General features: G+C 39.9%; 1 protein-coding gene across 9 annotated transcripts in view; it reads left to right on the top strand.

The window, feature by feature from the left end:
• Window positions 1-4,419: 4,419 nt before the first annotated feature.
• Window positions 4,420-24,898, top strand: part of adarb1b (adenosine deaminase RNA specific B1b) — a 118,570-nt gene continuing 98,091 nt past the window's right edge. For 3 of the 9 annotated variants that reach the window (XM_044216078.1, XM_044216075.1, XM_044216077.1), the window contains exon 1: window positions 4,420-4,637. The gene's annotated coding sequence lies outside the window, so the exon portion shown is untranslated. The remainder of the gene's footprint in view (window positions 4,638-24,898) is intronic. The other 6 variants (XM_044216084.1, XM_044216082.1, XM_044216083.1 and 3 more) reach the window with 2 other exon arrangements.

Genomic DNA, 24,898 nt, shown 5'->3' with positions numbered 1-24,898 from the left:
TCATAAATTAATCATCATTATAGCTACAATGTCTACTACATATTACATCTATCAATGTTACCTAGCAAAAGTTAATATCATGAACACATGGCCCTGAGTTTCAGAAACAGCGCCCGAGAGTGGAGCAGCAGCATGTTACTGAGGACGTGAGACAAGGTGAGCTCATGAAGTAACATCTAAAAGTTATTACAAGCAATCATTTGACATTGAAGTGTAGCGGTAAAGACAGTTCAACTTTGCCTTCTGCTTTCTTACAGTGCAGACACTTTGCTGCTTGCTCTCGCCTCTGCTTGCATTTTTTTGCTGATATTCATGTTTTTTTTCTGCTAGAAATTAGGAGCAGCGGCACCTGGATACTTGTAGATCATGGGGACTGTAATTTGGTCAGATAAAGTAAACTATTGCCATATCTTCAGCACTTTTATGACCTCCTCAGTACTACTACGTGAGTGCGGCCTACCAACAGCACAACCTATTGCAGTGACTGGATACTTAGCTAAAGCTAATTAGCAGCAAGATGCCTCCCTTCTCCACGGACGACTTCCACAAACTTCTACAGAAAATTGCAGGGCTGGAAACCCAAATGCACCGGCTAGAAGTGAATGTGGTAATGAATGGACTATGTGGTAACGACACCACTTTACCATGGACTCAAAACAGTGGACAAGAGCATGCTAACACGCGGCTAATTAGCACCAACAAGATTACCAAGAAACAGGATGGCTGTGTGCCAGGTAATAAATCTAAAAGTGGTAGTCCTCCCTGGAACTCTCTTGGCGCAAAGCCTAAGAGTAAATCATTTCCCTGGGTGCCTCTTCAACCCCTATTCTGAGTAGGACACAGCCATGGACAGTGCACAGGAAGAGTTAGCAACAAACCTCCCTAACAACCACCAAGTGTGCAACTGCAGAACAAACTGTTGCAGGACCCTGGATCACCGTCTGATGACCTGAATAACCCCTCATCTTCATACAGCAGGATAAGGACTGAGAGTCAATCAGAAAGTAAAAGGCTACAGGGAAAGCTAACGACTGGGCCACAAACTCTGATTGTGGGTGATTTTGCTGCAAAAGATGCAAGAAGCATGTGCAGTATGAACACCAAAATACTCTGCTTTCCCAAGGATATGGATCTGACATGACAATAAGAATCCTGCATACCGTGGCTGTACACCTAAATGTGGAAAATATCATGCTGCACAACAATGATGTTGTGAAACAACAGTCTGAAGTGTTGAAACAGGATTTTATTGATCTGTTGAACACAGTCAGCTCTCTGAATGCTGAGGTGTTTATCAGTGGCCCTCTACCACAAGTCAGAAGAGGAGTTGAGAGATTCAGCAGATTTTGCTTATTCTGAATATGTCAGATCAGTTGAATTCCTCTTCTCGAGCTGTATTTCTAAACATCTACAGGCCACCTAAATACTCTGCAAACTTTTTTGATGACTTTCCTGAATCACTGTCTATAATCTGCATTGACTTTGACTGTGTAGTCATTGTTGGTGATTTTAACATCCATGTTGACAACCCCCAGGACAGAGGGACTAAAGAACTGTGTTGTGTTCTTGATAACTATGGACTGAATCAGCATGTGACGGAGCCCACACACAACAAGGGGCACACTCTGGACTTCATCATCTCCAAGGGTCTGAACATTTCTAAGATTATGGTGACTGATGTTGCTCTCTCTGATCATTCATGTGTTTTCTTTGAGAGTGCTATCTCTGTGCACACAAATGTTCAAACAGAGGTAATCACAAAACACCAGTGAAATATTTATTCAGGCTTTCTCTTCCACACCCATCCTCTGTTGGGTCTCAGTCGATGAGCTTGTAGATAATTTCAATTCTAAAATTACAAATGTTATTGATGCCATTGCACCCACTAAGGTGAAGGCTTTCTCTGGTAAGAAAATATCTCCATGGAAAAATGCCACACTGGTAAGAATAGAAAAAAGAGAGTGTTGTAAAGCTGAATGCAGGTATCGAAAAACAAATCGCCAGGTTCATTATGACAACTATAAAGAGAGACTTTGCATTTATAATTTAGAACTGAGAAATGCACAAAAACAATAATAATGCACGTGCCTTGTTTACTACTGTCAACAGGCAAACAAACCCTCCTGTATCAGTAGCCTCTGAACTTCTATCAACCAGGGCCTGCAATGAATTTGCCTCCTTCTTCACTGACAAAAATAAGAAAATTAGACAGACAGTCAGTGCCTCCATGTCAGGTACAGGATATGTGTTGTCCCTGTGTCCACTTAAAATCATTTCAAATAGCATAGATACAATTTGATCCTATTAACCATAAAAACTTGGAGGACATTATACAACATCTGAAATCATCTTCCTGCTGCCTTGATATTCTGCCAACAGGCTTTTTCAAAAATGTTTCTAATTGCATGGCCTCAGATCTTCAACAAATTGTCAACACGTCTCTTCTCTCAGTTTTCTTCCCACAGGCCCTAAGAACTGCAGTCATCAAGTCACTCTTAAAAAAGAACAATCTAGACGTGTCACTAATGAACAATTATAGGCCTTTATCAAACCTCCCTACTTTGTGTCTATAGGTAATTACACATCTGAGCAGACAAAAATTACATGTGGAGTTCCCCAAGGCTCCCTTCTGGGGCATCTTCTGTTTAACATCTACATCAGACCAGAATTTCAACAGCCACATTAAGACAATTACAAAGTCAGCCTATTACCACCTTAATAATATATCCAGGTTTAAAGGATTTATGTCTCAGCAGGTCTGCTGCAACTCTCAGTTCTTTTAAATCAAGGCTGAAGACTTTTCTGTTTGCTGCTGCCTTTAATTAAATCAAATAACGATTAATTAATTAACACTGCACTGTAACTTTTACTCTGTTTAATCTTTTTATTTTCTATTTAACTCTTTGAAGTGTATTTAAATGTCTTTTTATATTGCTCTATGTTGCTTTTATGTTTTATGTGAATTGCCTTGTTGAAATGTGCTATACAAATAAACTTGCCTTGCCTCCAGACCCTTTCCCAGTAAGCTAGCATGACATGTTTGGAGTCTGCGACGGCCTTCAAAAGACAGTAATGTTAATACCATGTGTGTCAGCATCAGTACCTTAACATGCATCAAAGTTTGAAGTGAGGCTAACTATTTCTCTTGTTGTGAAGCACTTTGTACTTTGTTTTGATAAGTGCTCTATAAATAAAGTTTTATTATTATTAACTTAATTTTTTCAATCACTGCAAGATTGACCATATTATTCTAAGCAGACCTAACTAGTTAAGTTTTTTCAGCTTTTCTAAACTTTTAATTAATTTGCTTTTAGGCCTACATGCTTTTGAACCACTACAGTGTGGGCCTGGATACTAAAATAGATTAGATGTACTGAAATTGTACATACAGCAATGTATATGCTAGCATTGGAAAGCTGATGTTTTTTGTCTTCTTGTTTCTGCAAAAAAAAAAAAAACATGACTCTAGTGAAGTCTTGTTCATGTCTTTTATTATGCAGTATAGTAAGCATTTTCTCAGTGTAGGGGTTAGAAAACTAAGATGGTATTTTTTTAGTTTGTCTAATACCTTGGGAATGAGACATACATGAAGAAAATAATGTTCTCTTAAGCATGATACTCCTCATTTAACCATAGTAAAAGTATCACACAGTAATTGTTGGCTACAAAAAGGGTTGAAATGTGGTGAGATTTCAAACTGTGCAGACAGCACATATCACAGTTCATTAGTGAGAACCCTAATAACCACTACACATTCATGTGTACAGTTGGCTCAATTATTTGTAAAAAAAAAAAAAAAATATATATATATATATATATATATATATCTAAAGATACTTGAGAGACCTGGATCAAGAGAAGAAGGGGGCCACAGAGACTGCTTATGTATAGGGCCCAGAATGTTGTGCTACACCCTTGCATCCTCTTACTGCATTTTTAATCTGTTGTTGGTTTTATTCAATTTCTCCTACCTTCCTATTTTATTACTTTGATTCTGATTGTATCATTATAGTTGTTTTAGGTGTTTTTTTTCTATTTTGGTCTTGCCTTCTCTGCAATATATGTATTATTGTAATGCATTATGTCTTTTATGTAGCCTATTATCCCTTTAATCAGGTATAGCCTACCTGTATTGAGGCACATTCTAAACCTTCTGCCTCACTTGGAAAGCAACTCCTGTTTTTAAAAAGTGAGTTGACTTGAGTTGAAACCAGGGTCCTTGAATCCCACATTGTTCATTTTCACCCTGCACCCTGTCAGCGTTTATTCTTCATTTGATTTTCGGTTTTATTCGAAAAAATCCTCAGCGGAAATAAATTTTACTGACGGTAACTCGACAGTACCCGTCAAGCGAGGCCGACGGCGGGAGAACAGTCCTGACCGACCCGCACTGACTCCACACCACTCGGCGGCGGTAATGCACCATTTCATGTACCAACCGCGACAAAACATCCAGACGAAGAAGAGGGCCGACAGCAGACTGAACACTGCAGTACATGCGACCGTACAGCCGCTCTCAGCCTGTGTTCATTTTTCTCCGACGACACGGAGGATAACATTCATCTGTGTTTTGAAGTGAAGTGGCGGAGAATATTCAACGTATCCGGAAACCCCAACTTTCCGTTACAACACGAACCGTGAGTAGGCTGTTAGCGTGTTATTTTGGGGCTGCGGAGGATGAAACAAACGGGGTTGCTAATATGATTTGGGTTCCGGTTGTGTTTATGTAATATTAGGCTGGTAATCATCTAGAACAGCGCATACTTGGGGGCTCATCGGTCAAAATTACATCACTCGTTAACCAAAATATGTAATTCTACCTGTGTAAGCGTTGTGAAATTACCTTGCGTGTATGAAGCGCGACAGTGGGATTTATGGCTGTCATCTTACCTCAGCTTTACCCTGTCAGTGGTGCCTGTGAAGGTCTGCCCGGTAGATCGCATCATGTACAATTCAAAAATACACTAAATATTAACGCCATGCTAGCTGCTGGTAACGTTACATGGTGAAGTGTTATGCAGGTATGCGTTGCAGTGTTCAAATCTGCTCTTGTGTCTGCACACACGTTTGCAATAGCCTTGTTGGACAGCGATGAGAGAAAAAAGATTGAGCAATGTAGGCTACATATACATAAAGTACAGTGAAAGGTATTTTGAAGTGCCTCTTTTCAGGCTGCTGAATTAAGCTATTTAGGAAGTAATTCCTGCCTAAAAGTGTAACAACTTGATTATTCAAAAGTCAGTAACACTTAATCTGATTCCCCTGTTAGTTAACTTGAAGGGAAGAAAAAAAGTAAAATCATGAATGATGAAGATGAAATATGATATTGCTATAATTGTGCATACTGTGCATTTCTGCAAATAATGAATCCAGAGAGGGAAGGTTACCCCATTGCACCTTAACCTGTGAATGCTCTGGTAATATTGCATGTCTGTGTCATGTGAGAAAAGTAGCCAAAGTTGCCCTGCTATGCAATTCTCTGTGCACATCTCGCGCAGGTATTTTATTTATTTATTTTAGGTATTTAGTTTCTTTTTTCCCAACACTTTGCTCACCTCCAAGGCAGATGGAGCCATCAGTTTTCTTGAAGTGGTCCTTGTCCTGCTGAAATTCTCACAGTTTAAGTTGCGTGTCAAGTGGCACTACTCTTCATAATCCTTACTTTGTGTTGAGTAAAGCCAGATGGATCATTTAATGATCATCAATTTATCAAATTCATTGGCTTTTAATTGTCATAAACCACCAGTATAAACCATTATCAAACTTTTTGCTGCAAAAAACAACATAAAGTTGCTTTCTTATTTAAAAAAAAAAAGGAGAAATCTTTAAGTTAGTAGTTGGTCCTGCCTTCTGCGAGTTTGCTCTGAAGGCACATTTTTGATGCAAAGTAAAATCCTTCGTAACATCATGTGTCAGCCATCAGTCATTCAGCTATTATTCGAGTGAACGACTTCCTTAATAATCCAACTATGCATTACACTGGGTACTCATAATACAACTCAGTGCCTAAACAGCAGAGTTTATGCTAAACTTTATTTTAATGGCCAATATGGCTTCAATTAATACCCCATGCTTTTATTTGCTTTAATGACTGAACTCAACCTGCCTATATTTGGGGCAGGTATCTATATGGGACAGGCATTTCATTTTGCACAAAACTCTTGCTCAGCAAAGATGGGAAATACTATCAAATTGTTTAAACCAGTATGAATATTACTAAAAATTTGGCTATCGAATAACATATCAATTACAAATCATTCATTTGATTTAGCTCAGAGAGATGGCATATCTAGGCCAACCTCATGCACACACACAGAGAGAGAGAGATATTAACCATAATTGTCTTTTGGCAACACATGTCAAATGTCAAGCCAATAAAGCCTATTCTATTGAATTGAGAGAGAGAGCTTCAAAGGTAGGGAGTCACCACTTTTTCCCCGTCTCTCTTGTTTACCATGCTGGTAAACAGGGGCGGACTGGCAACAAAAAGCAACCCGGGAATTTGCTGTCAAGCGGCCCCAATTTGATATTCCAAATTCGAACTGACGTGTGTCAATCTGGATTGTTTGTGTTAGGCTTATATGTAAAACGATGAAACAAATTTTCCAAGGTTTTCCTCCTCATGTTTGTGAGTAAGTATTTAACAAAGAATTTTTATTGCTGGGCTGGCTATCAAATAGTATATGCTTTATAGGCTGTGTGAAAACAAATTGATGAGTAGAAGAAAATGATCAGCAACGGCCTTTTCTTTTTTTGGCACACTTTCTCTGCACCGTCGGCCACGGGTTTTCTCTTTCTATCCATGTTTCGGCAACGAGTGCTACATACTTTTAACGAGTGCTAGATACTTTTAGTTTCAGTCGTGATGGCAATTGCTGCCTGTATTTAAGGATTGCACCAGCCATGTCGCTGCAGCTAAGATGACCTATTGAATATCTGTAAATAGGCTATATAATGCCGGGGTTGGGGAAAAAAAGACCGGCCCTCACAAGACCGGCCCACCGGGAAAATTCCCGAACATCCCGATGGCTTGTCTGCGCCTGCCGGTAAATCTGAATGAATTATACTTTGGTGCTCATGGTTACCGAAAAATCAACTTAACGATTTCATTGTGGAGAATCTAACCAATCTAACGATGTGTTCACATGTTAACATGTCCATATTGACAAAAGTTTAGACATTTATATTGATATGTGTGATCTAAGCAGCTTAGAACTAGCTCAAGCGGGCGACCCGGTGGGCTTTAAGAGGAACTAATACAAAAACCAGACCGGCGTCAAATTGAGAGCTGCATTTATTTGTTACCCGGTCAATAAAAGGGACTCAGCGTTGAATTTCAATCGTTTTTTAATTGAAGTTTTACGGTAATAGCCTACATTTAAACAGCAATACAAACACACAACACACAAACCCTATGATCCAACAAATGTTTTTTTTTAAATAATAAGCAGAATAAACTTTGCAAACTGAGCTATATAGGCTACAACAATAAACAACAACAATAAAACAACAAATAGCCTTGCTATTGTTAATAAAGTAAAGATATTAGCCTACGTTAAATGTATGTCTCTTTGCATTCCAAGCCATCAAAAAACAAACAAACTTGACAATAAGCTAAATGAAGAAGCAATTAGGTCTAAAAAATATAATAATAGGCTGGTTGGTCTGAATTCCACGTTTGTCAAACCAGTGCAGTTCCCGTTCAAAACGTGCGAAACAGAGAGGGATGATGGAAACGGAGGACAGCGCAACGCAGAGCGACTGTGTTTCTGACTCTGGCGCTCTCAGCTCCGGTGTTACAATAAATGAACATACACATACAGACAGACAGAGACTCCTTCCTTTACAGTACGGCTGGGCCATATATTGAATATATTCGAATATCAATTAATGTGCGATATAGCAGATGACCATATCGTCGTATTCAAGTTTTCAGTGTTTCTGCTGGTTGCCGGCGAGGGGTAGTTACTTTACTTTTGTCAGCCATAAAGTGTGTAGATAAGCTCAGGTTGCAGTATAATAGTTACAGAAAAGCTGTGTGTTGTGTTTGCCAGCACAGAAAAGAAATAAAAAGTGTCTGTTTATGTAACGTTACTATGACGTCTTCTACTCTTCCCAGCAGAGTTGGTCCAGACTGTGAAAAGCTAGCTAGTTAGCAGCTTCGAGTCATTGTGATTTTTTTCGCTGTGGCAATCATCTGATCGCTCTGATTACTTTACCCACAGCTTCCAGCTCCGCAGCTCCGAAACGTTTTTGGGAGACCTCCGGTTTTAGGCTTTTTTAATTGACTTCAGCCTGACTCATAGCTGCTGTTCACAGTCTGGACCAACTCTGCTGTGAAGAGTACAAGAAGACGCCGTAGTAACTTTACACAAACCGGGACTTTTTATTTATTTTCTGTGGCAGCAAACACAACACACAGCCTTTCAGTAACTATAATAACTTTACTGCAGCCTGAGTTATCTACACACTTTCTTCACAACAAACCCGCTGGACTCGTCACACACCGTTACCCACCTTCCTTAAAGGAAAAGACACGGCCCGTAGGCCTGTCGCGATATTTACGTTATCGACTTATTGTACGATATATGGACCTGACCTCAATATGTGTGTTTACATGCGTGTTTGTTTAAATAAGAATGTCGCCAACATGATGCCAGAATAAACAGCTTGGGTTTTCCCTGCATTATAAGACTTGGGGCGCAGTGCTTAACAGAAAAAACTATGCTGAGACACGTTTTGCTGTCATTTCTGGACGCGCTGCTTCTGTCCTCTCGTCTGTCTGCCCTCTGTGTGGAGTTTCGCCGTGGGCGGAGCTCAGGCAGCTCCTCTCCACACACAACAGTGTTACCAACTTGGCGACTTTCTCGCTAGATTTAGCGACTTTTCAGACCCTCTTAGCGACTTTATTTCTAAAAAGCGACTAGCAACAAATGTAGCGACCTATCCAGACCATCAGGGAAATGGTGAGAACATATATTATACTGTAATTCATTCCCATGCATGCTGCTCAGAGTAATCGCAGTCCTCGGTTCTTCTGCCAACAGCGCCGGGGTCTCGCCTCTCCTCTTGCGCCGTGTGCAGACAGTCAGTGTGGCGTTTGGGGCAGCAGGTTTGAGCTTCTCTCTCACTCTTTCTCTCCGGATCTCTGGATTACAGTGTTCCTGTAGCTTGTAAATATTTAAATAGTTCGTTTGATCTTCTCCCTCCCTTTGTAGACAAAAAAGAACAACCTTTTTTACTTCAAATATACAATGTCCCTGTAGTGAGTTTGTGATTATTTGGCTAAAGATTTCTGTTTTTCCCTTGCTGCAACTGACACAACCCCTATGCTTTATGCAAATGAATGTGATGGAATGCCATGCAAAAGCCCTTAAAATGACAATAATATAATTTATCGCAATTATTGCTGGGACAATAAATCGTCCAACAAAAGTAGTTATCATGACAGGCCTAACGGCCGGTAACCCACTGGTGAAGTGAGGATGTTGGTGTGCTATACTTTTTAATAAAACCCACTACACTGTTGTTTCTGAAAGGGTCTTAAGTCCTTTCTGGTGGACAAACTGTGCAATGGTGTTACTACCTCAAACATTCAGGCATATCTTTGGCATTTCTGTCAGGGCTCCACGCTTACATTTGTTTTTAGGGACACTAGTGCCATAGCTTAAACAGGCTGTTTATTCCTCAAACTGCTGGCAATACAGTTCATTTTCAACACACTGTATGTCTTCAGGAGTGATATGGGATGCGCAGGGGTAAACTTTGGATTTTTAAGGACGGGGTCCCAGTTGAAAAGCCTAAAGGAGGATTGCAGGTGCTTGGTTTAAAGCATCTCATCATGCTAACTAATTATTGTAGCTAACCAGTATTTGACCTGTTAACTAACTGGACTTTAATCCAACTTCTTACAAATTGTTTTCTGTGATGTTCTATAGAGTCACATTAGCCAGAGAAAAGCCAGGAAAAAGTTCTGTGCTTGCACTGCACTTGACCTGTGGAGACACAAGCTACTGTGTAGCACTGCACAGTCGTCTGTGTGTGTGTGTGTGTGTGTGTGTGTGTGTGTGTGTGTGTGTGTGTGTGTGTGTGTGTGTGTGTTTTTGGTGTCACCACTGCCTTGAAGAAAGACTGTTATGAAATAATGAGTGAGTGTAACACGACTGTATAGGAGAAGCATTTTGCTGACAAACACTTGTTTTTGTTTAAAGAAATTGTGCGGAATGATTCAATCTGTCTGCAGCTGTGTGGGAAAGGCAATTTTGCTGATTTGCTGAGTTAAAGGGAGTAATTGAGGATTTTCAAAATCCAGTTGCAGTAGTCAGCTAAAACAAAACGCTGTCAGGGGCACCCTTAGCAAATACTGATCAAAATTAAGTTGAAGGGCTATCTACACTAGGCCTTACTGTATATTTCATGAAACTGCTGCAGTACTGCTCCACTTGCTGAGGTGACAAGTTTAAAGAGGGGAAAACAGCTTAGACCAGCCGCTGAGGGTACCATGTCAAACTGACCGTGTGGCTATGTGTGTGTGTGTGAGTGTGTGTGAGCAAAGTTCATTCAACTCTGCTGCATTGTGCCAGCTCAGGGAAGCTGCATGCAGCTGAGATGCTGCACTGGCTCTGTGTCAGTGGACCCATGCAGCAGCAGTAGAAGCAGAAGAGAGGCTGCTGCTGCTGCTGCTGCTGCTGCTGCTGCTCATGCTGATAAATTGTTGCAGGTTGTCCGAGAACAGGGAACCCTCCTCTCCTTTAATACTCCTATAATGAATAACTGGAGGCAACAAAAATCATAGCCATCACCTTCACACATTCGCCCCATTTGGCCTCTGTCATCAATCCCTATGTTCCCTGCCCTGAGGACACTGACGTTGTTTGAGCCCTGATGAATACACCACTGCTACATCATGGGGATAAGGCACTATCAAAAGACAATGCATTTCCTCAGGATTTGCGGGCTGAAGGGTGCTGATGAGGACACATATTTGAAGAAAACCACAGGGGCTCAATGTCTGTTGTTACCGTGATAAGCTGCTGGATAAACATCCTATTAATCTGTTACTCTAATGCAAGTATTTTAGCTCACCTTCAGCAAATATAATCCTGCATAAAAATACATGATTGATGACCTAAACATGACCTCTAAAACTGATAATCAACCTTCAGAGAAAGGACATGTCTTGTTTGACAGCTGGTGTAACTTTGATTACCCTTCACAGTGTCTATAGCAGCTAGTTTGATGTTTTTATGATTGTCACACTGTCAGGAATTTAGCTGTTTGCAGACCAAACAAACTTCTGCCAAGCACCAAATTTGGGCAAATTGTCCCTTCGGCGAGAGGGAGCACCTGCTAGACTGGCCAGTAATTGTTTGCAAGCAAAATATTTGAATGCATAGGTTGGATGAAATGCGATCGCTCTGGCTGCCTCAACTCTGGATGCCTTCCTGAACATATGTGCTGCTTTCCCCAGCAGGATATTGTTAGTGCTGCAAAAACAAACGTCAGTCTAGTCTTATCGCAAGGTTGGTAGGACCACCTTTAGTTAATTTGACTTCCCTTAGCTAAAGACTGATTATACAAGGTGTCATGAACAAATCCATAAACAGTAATGTGGATGAACACAAGCTGCCTGTCTGCAGGAATGCATGGTTCTCCAATTAACATTGTTCTAATTACAAGCAGGAGTCCCTCTATAATCTGATCGAGCCTTTTTCTTGTCTAACTGCGCTTTTGAACAGGAGGGGCCCTCTTTTGACTTCCCTTGTGCTCCTTATCAGTGGCCACTTGCATGCCATTTTTGGCTTACTACTATTCATCCTTTGTCCTGTGTACTTTTCCTGAAACACACCAGGCATCCTGTTTTCTTCTCTCTCACATAGTTATTGATTTAAGTAAACAGCAATTAGTATTTCATGCCGTTGACATTCCTTAATAAATAAAGATGTTTTATAAAACTTTGATTGTTGCTAATAATCAGGGGTGTTCAGGGGCTTTACCTAATGTGGTCCAACTGTGGAGTTATTTAAAATCTGTTGTTGTGGCACCATGTGCACTTGTTGCTCTGTACCCAGCAGTCATGTGCCCTGATATTTGATTGAAGTAGGGCAGAAAGGAAATAAATAAATAAAAAATATTTTTTCTTTGATCACATGTTGATTTGTTATTGTTCTTTTATGGGAATTCTGAAGTGACAGTGATGTGTGTGGATGTGTGGGTGATTAAGAGGCTTTGTAAAGCGCTTTGTCCTACTCAGCCTGAAAAGCACAATTTAAATACAATCCTTGTACCGTGCAGTCCATGTGAGTTTCACATTTTTTGCCACAAACTAATGAGCCTACAGATCAGAATCAGAATCAGAAATACTTTATTGATCCCCGAAGGGAAACTCTTTGTTACAGCAGCTCGCCTTTACGTCAGTGCACACAGGAGAAAGTACTAGCAAAAAATATAATACAATACACTATAAAACACTATAAAAACAGGTCAGAAAATAAATTAAGTACCAGGTGGGTATAAGTAGAAAATAAAATAAGTGTGAAGTACCAAGTGGGTTTACCGGTTGATGATGATAATACGGTATAATAATACAATGTAATAATATAAGTACTAAGTAGTAGTGCAACAGCAGTAATGGAGGTATGAATAATAAATAGGAAAAACTAAATATTGCACAGGAGTATTAACAAGATGACCTCGCTGTTTCATGTTTCACTGCGACTGTCAGAAATCGTCCTTAAATGCTGCCGTTCTCTAGTTCAAATTAGAGCTGAAATGGATTTTTGCTTAATTTTACGTGAGTGGCCAGTTTCAATCAATGAATCAGTCTGTGTAAACATACTGTAATATATGTTTGCTCAAGGCTACTGTTACTAACTACGAGCTTTGGTCTCAAAGAGACCCTTGGAGAGGCATGAACTGGGTGATATTAAATATGTATCTATGTATGTTAGCATGAAAATCATGTACTCACAGTTGTGTACAGGATTTATACAAGATGCATATTATGATGTTTTTACATTTTCTGTTTGGCAGTTGTGGTTGCCTTTATCAATTTGAATTACAAACTGTTCTGCTGAACCACTGGAAAGTAAAGGGTTATGGGTATAAATGTCTATGGTGTATTGCACAGATATAATGATTGTTTGAACAAAGCTGTCTCCAAGGCGTTGTGCTCCCATCATACTGTAGAATCCTTAGCTTGAGCTTTGTTAAGGACTGGATATTGTTTAAAATTGTTTGGTTTAATAACCAAACCAATTTTTTCGATGCTTCGCTATTCACTGTAGTTGCTACAGGTTTATTGTTGTTTGTGAAATTTAACACTGGAAAGTACTACACACCACCAAGGAAACTAAAAAAAGAAGGAAGGGTCATTACATCATCATAACATTTTAATACTCAGCTTAGTGCCACACTTGGTGCCAGTTCTATTGAAGCCTTTGGGAGACGCATGGAGAAGCACCCTAAAACTCAACATATCTACGGCGTATGACCTTTGATGGAGACATTCCTCTACCAAATGAAAGAACACTCTTCAGAGAATACATTACTGACCGATTTTTACAAATGTTCGCATTCCTTTATTTGCTGTTGGTCTCCAGATAGTATCCAAAGATACAGTAGTAATATCTTTTAAAAGAAATAGCACCAAGCTTATAACAAGGCTGTTTTTTTTTAATTCACCACCATTTCCAGTACAAGTTAAAAGTTTGTTTGGAGAAAAGGGGAAAGTCAGCCAATATCTGCTGAGAGCCTTCGCATTTTGTAGCAAGACTCATTTTCTATCTATCGTGCCATTTTTAAAAAGCACAAAGTGTACTAAAGCAACACAGTTCCCCTTGTCCTGCAAGGCATGCCATGTTAAGTGCACTTTGCATTTTAGACCAACAAAAAACAAAACACTTCATGTGCAGATGTGTTTACCCATTCCACCTTGCCAGTCTCATGCAGTCTAAGCATTTGTGGATCACGTGGGGATCCGACCTCTTTCTTTATGCTATACTCGACTATGGGGCTACATCAAACTTCCAAACTAGGCCGAGTAGCCACTGACATTCTGCTAAAGCAATCTTAGACTTTTCACTATAAGATACAGACTCAGAAGCCCAAATAGAGGATTTTTCCTTATCAGATTGTCTAGACCAGTGATAAATATACTTCAGTACAGGATAACTGGCTGTAATTTTGGAGGATGGAGTGATGATGGTGTGGGGTAGGGGTTTGTGCAAATAAAGCAACATGACCCCAGCTTGCTTGACTGAGACATTCTGCACTTCCCTGAGGGGGGCCACATAAATGCCGCCCCATCACCCCTGTCACCAAATTGCGGTGAGCAGGAATCCGCGGGTTGTGGCCGTTATTCATGCAGTATACATTAAGATTGCGACTCGTGAATGCATAATGTGTCACTCTTTACTTTGGGGAAAACAATAACTTTTAAAAGTGTAGCTGTTGGGGTATGTACTGTTGTGAGTGTGCACAGACAGCCCTATGTGAATATGAGGACAGTCTACACCTTCCTTTAAAAAAAAAAAAAAAGTTTTCACTGTTACTGGAGATGAGTTCTCAGTGAAAACAGAAGAAAGGGCTAATGCACATGCCAGAAAAGGTTAGCATTAGAGCGTGAATGTGACTTAAGAGTCAATGCCGTACACTCACAAGTTAGCACCACAAAGGGCAGGACAAGGCCTCCATGAAACCACCAGGACTACGCTCGGTCAGAGTTGACAGGACCACTCATTGGCAGATTACGCAAGCTTGCCAACAGTTTACTTATTTAGGTAGGCTAGCACGTTGTCATTCTTTGAGAAAACATTTTTCAATAATGCTAAAAAATAGTCAATTGCACTGCAAATATATGCAACATTATAGGATGATGTGTTGCTGTAGCAAGAAAAGGCACATGGCACAGAATATTGGTGAGAAAATGCTTCAGTCACTCTGATTTGAGTATAGTGTTCCTGCTGGGTTGAAAATCACGTGTGTGCTCCTTATGAGACCATTTTTGTGTGGGTGTGTTACTGATTTGCCATTACTGTGTTGCCATTTTTGGAGTCCCACACTGAAGGCTGTCATGAAGCAGCATTGAAAGGAGTCACTGCTTTTAGGTGATGTCAATGAAATATTATTGCTAAATGAACCACATAGCTGCTCCACTAGAGTAGGTGGGGGGGTGAAATGCAATGATGTAGGGTATCTAATTGGTACTTTATGAGCAGGGAAGCATGTTGGTCATGGTAAAGGTTGATAGTGCTAAATGCTAGCTTTCTATCACACAACTGACTCTGCATCTATATTGTTATTTCCTTGAGCATGTGGCAGCACTGGAAACTCCAATTTCTTCCTACATATCACACCTTTTGGAAGATGACAGTTGAAGTTGGCCCTAATTGTAAGATCATCAGGGACAATGGAAATAAGTCAAACTCTTCATTATCCATGACAACGTCTGTTATGCTTTAATATTTTTTTTTACCAAATCATCAATATTTGTAAAATATAATAAAATGTCTTTTGTCATAAAGAGCAGCCTTGCTTTCCATAGTGAGTTGTTTAGTTTTAATAGCTGAACTAATAGCCGTACACAACTGATGTACTCAAGTGTTGCCAGGACCGTTGTGTACATGAAATACTAATTTAGTGGTTATTAGTTGAACTCATTAGGGACATAGAAAAGTTATGAAAACAGAGATAGTCCTACAGAGAGCTCTGATTATTGTTGCGCTGTTTTCCCAAGTTAATATCTAGGCTATTTTCCCTTCCACGTCCTCTCTCCTTCATTTTGTGCATGGTAAGTCTAAAACTTTCTAAGTTGAACTTAATGTGAATCTATCAACTTAGAAATAACTTAAGCCAATAACTTAAACTAGCTGAATTCAATAAAAACAACTGATATTAGAGGTAAGGTTTAACGTACAGTAAGTGAAACTAAATGTTTGACTGACACCAAAATTATTAGGCCTACCCTTACCTTGCCAGATATAAATCATACAGCATTCAAACACCAGAGATACTATTCTTAAATTCTTAAAATTACATCAAAATTGTTTTGGACAACCGTTTTGCCCTTTTACACCACATAGCTTGTACCAGGCCAGCCTTTTTCCCTTTCTAGAAACGTCATTTGCGTCCACGCAATCCATTTACTATTAAGTTGGAAAAAAAAAAACTTTTGGAAAGCATGCATACAGTACATCCCTTTCAAGCTGTGAGAGGACACCCCTGCTCTTCATATCTCCCAGATGTACTTACACTTGAGACAGAAGTGTACCTCTCATTGCCTTTACATGAGCTTGCAGTAGATCTCCAGCATACTGGAGAAAAAGCCACATTGCCCTAGGGTATGGCTATAGTGGCCATGCCACTCAGTATAGCCACAGTGTGCTTTTTCCAACACCGTCTCAGGGCGGCTCTGTGAACATAAGCACAAGAACAGACATCCACACAAAGGTTCCCGTCATAGCAGTTCACTGTGTGCGTATCACCCCCAAAACATGGATTGTGTCATGATGTGGCTGTACATGTATTCACAGTGGATTAGGCTAAGCCCATCAATAATGCAGGCCACATGGAGTAGCTGTAAGCTCTACTTTGCTGCTTGGCTTTGTGCTTTAATAGAAGGTATAGTCAGACAGTAAATCCACTGCCCGTGAACAACAAACTGTTCTTTAAACTTTAGAATGTCTGAAGAGAGTCTGTAGCTGGATAAATGAATGACGTACCCCTCTCATCCACTTGCTTGTCCTTTTCATATTCATCAACCTTCTCCGTTTCCTTGTCGTCCTTCATATTCTATGGAGCTCTGCACAGAGCCCTTGGTGATATGGCTAAATATAGAAGGAAAAGGAGGCGCAAGATTAAGAAAAATAGAGGGCCTTTTAGTGTGCTGTCCTGGGGATCTCGCTGCAGCGATCCTGTTTGAAGGGGTTAATGAAGCTCAGATTTAGCCCGCAGATTGTTTTTGTCTGTGCTGGAGTGACTCAGGGTGAAGAGGTCAAGCCTTGGCAGTCTGAGATAGACTTCCTCAATTAACCACAATACCTTCTGGCTAAATACCTTTAGTGAAAGAACAGCCGGCACCTAGCTTCCTTTGTTATTATGTCTATGAAGTTTAAGAATTGAGCAAAACCTGTTTTGTTATAGAGCCCATTATTGATGTTAATAAGCCACGCTGATCTGTGGATAAGGAAGTTAGTGTCTCTCTCTGGCCAGGTGTTTTTAGAACTGATAGAGATGCTACAGTGGATCTAAACACGGTTCAGAATAATGGGGTGGTTGCCGGGAGCAGAGCGGAGCAGGTGCTACTGGCCCATGGGGGCATATTTGTGTACTCTGCTCACTCAGTGGGAACGTTTTAATTTGATCCCTTTGTTTCTATAAAACAGGTCAAGATTTGTTCTACCCCTGGGCAATTTGTGTCAGTGCATGTACAGAAACCGCTGTAGTGATGCAGGAGCGGTGCAGCTCCAGGTGTTTTCAGGCGTCATCAAAACACGCACTCGGTTTTTGGAAATTTCTTAGTAAAGTGTTCCATATAATTGAACTGTTTGGTCACCTAGGCGGTCTTTACACACACTACCAGTCAATAGCAGGCAATAGTGGGATCTGTCTTACCTGGAACACTCAAAAAATGACACCATGCCATACAGAAGACATGATATTAATCTAATGTATGTTCATTCATTCTGAGTATACTTAACACACGTGTTTTAATTGCTGGTATTTTTTCAGCATGCAGCCTGCATTTGCGACAGATAACGACAGTATTGTTTTTTCAGTAGTGGAAAATCCATGTACACCACAGTGGAATGTTCTCTGTTTTCTCTCTGCGTGCCTAAAGTTGCAGGTCATTTGCTCTGCAAAAGCAAATCATCACAACAAGATTTTATTCCACCATAGCACATTATGTATCCATTTTAAATAAAAAAAATTAAAACTGAGGCTTGCATTTCATTAATTTCATGCAGGACTGATTACATGATTTTTGACAGAACTACATAGTCATGTTAGATTAGGTCTGCTTTCCTTTAAAAACTATATATTTGGAAATTTGGTTATGCACATATTTCCTTTGCTATTTCTTTACAGTGAGGGGTTTCCCTCTAATTAATAGACCACAGCAGTGGGTATGGAAGCTCTCAGACAATCAGTCTGATAAGAACTGATACTGATGACTATTTTTAATGTCTTTGCAATCAGCTGATCCTTTACTGATTACCGACTGATTAGTTTTTTAAGATTCCTCACAGAAAGCTTTAGGCAACCTGCAAAAGCCTCCACTCTGTTGCCATTTTTAATATTACCCATGTTATTTTCAAAGTTTGACTTGCTACTCCAACATATTAATATATCTACTCACACTAATAACGACATTATTGAAATGACATTCATTACAGTTATTCATTACATCTTGTTACATATTGTCCCATTTAGAATCTTTAGTATCAAATGACAAAACAGATCCTTTTGCACATAGATTTATTTGATTTTATCTATATATCAATTACAGTCAAGATTTTATATTTTAATTGAAACATGACCCCAAGAATAAAAATCTAATTGTAAAATTCCCAAAGATTCCCATCCCCACTGTTTTGTAATTTGCCTTAACTTCCTTTGCACATCTCCTGTGGACAGTCTGCAGAGTGTGTGCATGTGTCTGTGTAAGAAACGTGGCTTTGTTGTTCCAGGTTGTGTCAGTTTTGGCCCGGGTCTGCTGTGCTGTCAGATCACTGTTCTGGCTTTTTGTCATTTGTTTGACACTCGGTACCACAGCCACAAATATACGATATACCTTAATAATTGAAATGCTTATCCTAATATACTAGCCACATCTTTGCAGGTATCCAAATTGGTGTGACTCTACTGAATTCACATCCACTCATGATAAAAGAAGAATCTTCATAAAGTTATAATTACAGAACACTGTAGGACTCCCAGTGTGGCTTTGCTGTTGAGTAGTTTTGGGTTAACGCTCATTATGTTGTCAGTTTAGCTCTGGCTCTCAGCCTTCGAGTGCTCATCTGACAAGTGTGTCAGTAGTAGGATCATATCAAAGTTCATCACTTGCAGTCAAATGAGAGTCTTCACACTAATAGTCCCCTTTTTTTCCTGTGTTGGTGCTTGTTCAGCCAAGCTTCCAGTGAAACACTGGTATTATTTGTGAATCACATGACTCATCAGTGTTTTATAGAGCCTGACCGATATTAGCAGCCTATATTGACCTATTGCAGATATATCGGTATCGGCGTATATGTTAACCGTGATGAGCAGATACAAAACTGTTTACATATTAGGCAGAAAGAAAGGCCTGTTGATGTATGTGTGTCACCACAAAGTTAATCCAGCAGAGTGTGCTGTCACTACAGTAGCACCAGTGTCACATGACAGAGAAGAAGCAGCTCTCGAGAACTCGCATTACCACTAAAATACAGCCGGTGTCATGAAATGCAACAGCCACCTCACTAACAGCTGAAACTATAAACCAGCACACAGAGTACAAACTACCAACATAAACCACCATGTTCTGAACAGACACATTACAAACACTAACAAAAAGTAACATCTGCATTTTGGAGCATGAGGCAGCTAACTTAACAAACTGCTTTCAGCACTAGGCAGTGCATGCTGGGAAATGTGGGCTTTCGCTATCGCTACAATACTCCCAGCACCGCGCAGCACATGTAGTAGAGTGCCGTGTGCACAGCTGAGCAGACATAGTGGCGTCAAAGCGGTGTGTTCACGGTAAGCTGCTAACTAGTTTGTGAAATACATTGCTGGAAAGTTAATAAACGATGAACCCATCATTTGTCCCCTTTCAATATAACTAATATAACCCTGTCCCTGACAACCATCACATCACTCATGCTTATCATAACGTTTGCTGTATTAGCGATGTAGCTAGCCAGCTACTTTGTCATTCAGCAGCAGATTGAAAGGTAAGCGTCAAAGCATCTCTTCTTCATTCTGCAGCTCAGCAGACGACGGTGCAGTGGTGGTTTGAGTCTGTTGAGTGTTGACTTCACACTACATTGTTACAGAGTTGGTGAGATGCAATGCTGGAAAGTAAATAAATAACATCCCCATATTGGAGTCACAGGAGGCTGTTTCTCCACCGGATACGCTGAACGTTTCCCCTGAACGTTTACAGCAGAGGCGCTGTTTTTCTCTTGGCTCGGCAGCAGCAAACCATGAGTTAATGTTTGTGACCGTTACATCAACAGTGAAATATTGCTACAGATGACATGTTTTGATTTAGCAAGAAAAAAGCATTTCTGATTGGAGTTCAGTTCATTGAAATAATGTCAGAATCGGAACAAGGCTGCAGCATGAATCTCATAGCTTGACAGAGTAAGCTAGAGAATATGTGGTTTAGTAGAGAACAGTGGTGGAATGTAACTAAGTGCATTAAGTACTGTACTTCAGTACAATTTAGAAGTGGACTACTGACTTACTTGAGTATTTCCATGGCATTTTCTGCTACTTCAGCAACTGACTGATACGGAACAGTACTGATGTTTATTTAGCTATTTAATTTTTCTAAGTACCTTTGCATAGGCATATCGGTGCAAAATTGGATCACACTCGGTAATCAGTGAACGTTTCCCCTCTAAAATCGGTATTGGCCTCAAAAATCCCACATCGGTCGGGCTCTTGTGTTTTATTTCTCTGTTAGGAAGCTTCTGTAGTGTCACTTTGGGTTTTTCCTTCTGTCAGTTTTTCAACTGCTTGTATGCCTAAGAGACATCTCTCCATGGACAAACGCACACACACTCACAGATGCACATGCTGTTATTCCCAGGGTTGAGAATTTTTCTCTCCAGGCAACACACTCTCTCACTTAGACCAAGTGGTGATGAAAGATGGGCTTAAATTAGAATGTTCTGCTGTACCAGCGGCAGGTGTGAGTTTTTAGCACCTCTCCCAAATCTTACACTTTTCAAATCTGCACTGCATGGTGCTGAACTTTTCATTAGCGGCTTTTTTCTTTAAGAGGCTTACATTTCCAGCAACACCTTGAATTGCCGTTTGTAATTAAGTCTGCAAGTGTGTCCTTTGTGTGCTTTTGTTTTTCATAAGTGAAAATCTGCGTTTCATAGAGAGTATTAGTGAATATTAAATTGAACTCTTATGCCACAGGCTAGCAGCATAGAGTCAGTGGTCTATTTATTGATGTCATGTAGTGGAAGGGTAGTGAGAAATATTGGCATTCAATCTGACGGCCCGAATCCAACAAGTATTTGGATACTTAACAATTTCAGCTTTGATGTAGCTGAAGGAGGCTCTTAAAAAAGTATGGATTTCAGAAAGACATGCCTGTGCAAAACAAAACAGAAAAACAAAATTACATACCGTTAATTCCTAAATTTCTTTATTTACCTCAGTGGCGGAGAGAACCAGACCTTTATTTGGAATCTATATTAGAGAGAGGCTTTTATTCCTAATTTCACCTGCTTCACAGTTAATGCAAACTCAATACTTCCTCCATGTTTACCTGTCGTCTTGACAAATTCAGTATTATCTATATTTCCACAGCACTAATTCCATCAGAACAAGAGTCATGTCTCTGCTGCTCTCAGTTTCTCTTCTCTGACAGAAATGCAGTTTCCAATTATTGACATCACTTTTACTTTTCCATTCTTCCTGATCGATGTTGAGCTAACCTGAATGCAACTCAACACTTCCAGCAAATTTTTCACATTACAAATATTCCAGCATTCCAGTTATATTGGTAGGCTTTTAATGTGAAAAATCAACAGGAAGTGTTGAGTTTCACTGACGGCAGCTTAACGTCGATCAAGAAAATGGACAAGTAAAAAAAATTGAAAGAGTAGGTTAATGACACAGTTGTTTCTGTTAAAAACAGAAACTCAGAGCAGCAAAATGAGTATGGCCTAAATGTTGTACTGATAAAATTAGTGCTGTGGAACATTATGCTGAATTCATCATGCGAGCCATTGTTGTTGGCGACCACCATTTAGGCTATTTGTTTGTGCTGCCCTCCCCTGGCTATTATTTAAGACTCTGCCATAACTGGAATACCAGCTTTACATAAAAATGTACAGTATTTCACCACTTGTGTTTTACATATTGTAACATCAATTTTGAAGTGTAGTCACCCATCTTATTGCTGTTTTGTGAAACAAAAACAGCAAAAGAGAAAACCTTTATGAACTCAATAAGATTCAGAGTATCTCAGAGTCGAGCCTTATTTGTAGGGGTGTAACGCTACACAAAATTCACAGTTCGGTAGGTACTGCTTTATTTTTGTAAATTATTTTTGAAAAATGTAAACATTCAACAGTGGCTCATTGGCCATGATTCTTACTGTAACCGTTAATGCACTCAAATACTGTCATTGTCAATAAGAAAAAATAAATAACACAAATAAATAACACAAATGTCAGTAATGCTCCATCGTATGACTCTGCTGGTTTATACAGAGCTGCACAACGGACTGACTAAAATGCACATGTGAAGGCACATTGTAGCGGGGCTCAAGCACTTTGACCAAATGCCTAAATTCTGTATTCTTTACAACTGAGTATGGTCGCATATCTGCAGCGATAAATACTCCTATAGCATTAGTTATTGATATGGCACAGTCCGAATCTGCATTGAAAGGCTGCCTGAACACTGAGGGGACAAGGACTCGCCTTCCAGTCTGTTTTTGTCTCGTTCCACTAATCAACACATTCAGCTGATGCCATCGTAAATGACTTGTTTGAAGTGTTTCCACAGACAAACCCGACTTCAGTTGAACAATGTCGGCATACAGTTTGACACTAATCGTTGCCCATCGTAACTAACTGGGAAACCGTAATGCCCCCATAATGTGGATCTATGTCACGGGAGGATCCTCCTGCTCTGGTCTCTCATCTGTGTTTGTCATTCGGAGGCTGTGACACTGCATGAGCTTCGCTAAGGCTAACCGGGCTAAGCCGACTAGCATGCTACAGCTGATAGACAGCAACCGGTGCACTGCCAAAATGTTTTTAGGTAAAACTCGCACTCTAGAATTTCTGTCCATGCGTGCGAGTGGTAGACATAAATAGACTATTTTGACAGTAATAGTTTGGGTCACAGGGCGTACCAATCCGAGGAAGTCGCATACCGAACTGAAGCAACCTGTACCGAACGATTCAGGATGAATACACCCCGGCTTATTTGTATGGCAAACCATAAATAATATCCTGTAATGCTCCCTGTGCTGAAGACAGTAACCACTACAGACAAAATGCATTTACCAGGAGGATTGTCTTTCAATTAGGTGAGACTATTGAGCTGTGTCGTAACCCAACCTGATGACCTAAATAGACACAGTGGAGAGGGAGTGCTGTCAGGCGGACTGGATCGAAACAATGACCCACACACGCATGCACAAGAAGTGTTGTCCTGCCTTTAAATGGCAGTGTAACAGCAAGGGGCATTTGAATGTCTGGGAACAACACTTTCAGTAACACTCTAGTTTGTTTGGGATTAGCAGGACAGATGGCTGCTTCTCCGTACACTCCCATTTTAAATTACGTTTTTGGCAGTTTGCTGATCCACTTGTCTGGAGAGACTAACAGTAGTAAAATAAACAACAATTACTTAAGTGAGCAGGGGTCAAAGCCATAGCCGAGCAATTCTGTTACAAATACTTCTGTTGCTTAAATGGTTTTTTAAAAAAGAGCAGGGCGGTGGAGAAGAATTAAGAGTTAGGGAGTAAAACTGCGCAGGCTTCAAACATGACATGATTATACATCTGCCGCTCTTAACGGGACATCCACACTTCAGGAGTGCTTAGTCTCAAGTGAAGGAATGTCTGCCACTTGCTTTTTGGGCTGTTTTGTTTTCGTGCTGTGCCGTGAGTAGCTTTTGTTGGAACTTGTTCCCTTCCCCAGTAGAACACAAAGCTTTTTGTTTGGACTTGATGGCCAGCCACTGTACACTTCCCATCCACAGCTATGTGACCCTGTCTGTTCACCTCTCATGGAAAAAGGGTCATTTATCCTTGAATTTAACCCATTTTTTAAGTCATTGGATTTTCCATAGTTGCAAAACAAACCACAAAGAGAGCCCATGAAGACAACAGTATCACATTAGAGAAAGCTGTGCTGTTATAGACTTCTGTGTGAAGTAGGAATTTCTAATTCGACAATTAGTCGATTCATCGATTAGTCAATTGACAGAAAATTAATTTGCCACTATTTTGATAATCGATAAAAAATTTAAGTCATTTTTCAAAGATGCCAAACAAGAAGAATATATAATTGGAATTTTTCACTATTTTCTGTCTGTTTATAGGCAAAACCTTTAAGAGTATTTTAATACACACAAAAACATAGGACTGACCCTGTTGTCTTCAATTCTTGTTTGCTCTATTTATCGATAAATATAAAATAAATGTGCAACAATTTTGATAATCGAGGAATTTAAGTAATTTTTTAATGGCAGAAATGCCAGACAGTCACTGGTTCCAGTTTCTCAAATGCAAATATGTGCTGTTTTTCTTGGGTAATTTTTTTGTATTTCCCTTCATTCTATAAACGATTGATTTGACATTCCCACAGGTCTCATGTTATTTAGTCTTAGGTGGGTATAGACAAAGTGATGAAAGACGGCCTTCTAAAGATTTATTAAATCAATCGATGGTATAGTCGCCAAGTGCTTGCTCATGGTGGGATTTGTTGGGTCTAGACCTGCTCTATAGGAAAAGCGCAATGAGATAACTTCTGTTATGAATTAGCGCTAAATAAAAATAATTGAATTGAACTGAATCAATTTCAAATCATACCCCTCACTCTGCTAATTTGCAACTTTTATTTACTTTATGTATTAGTCATGGTATATGTTGTAACTTGTGAATACTCTCTGTATCTGTTATAATCCCTGACCCAGTGGTACACCCAGAGTC

This window comes from Siniperca chuatsi, linkage group LG12 (genome assembly GCF_020085105.1).
Source record: "Siniperca chuatsi isolate FFG_IHB_CAS linkage group LG12, ASM2008510v1, whole genome shotgun sequence".
Classification (NCBI taxonomy): Eukaryota; Metazoa; Chordata; class Actinopteri; order Centrarchiformes; family Sinipercidae; genus Siniperca; species Siniperca chuatsi.
This window is presented reverse-complemented; position numbering and strand designations above follow the sequence as displayed.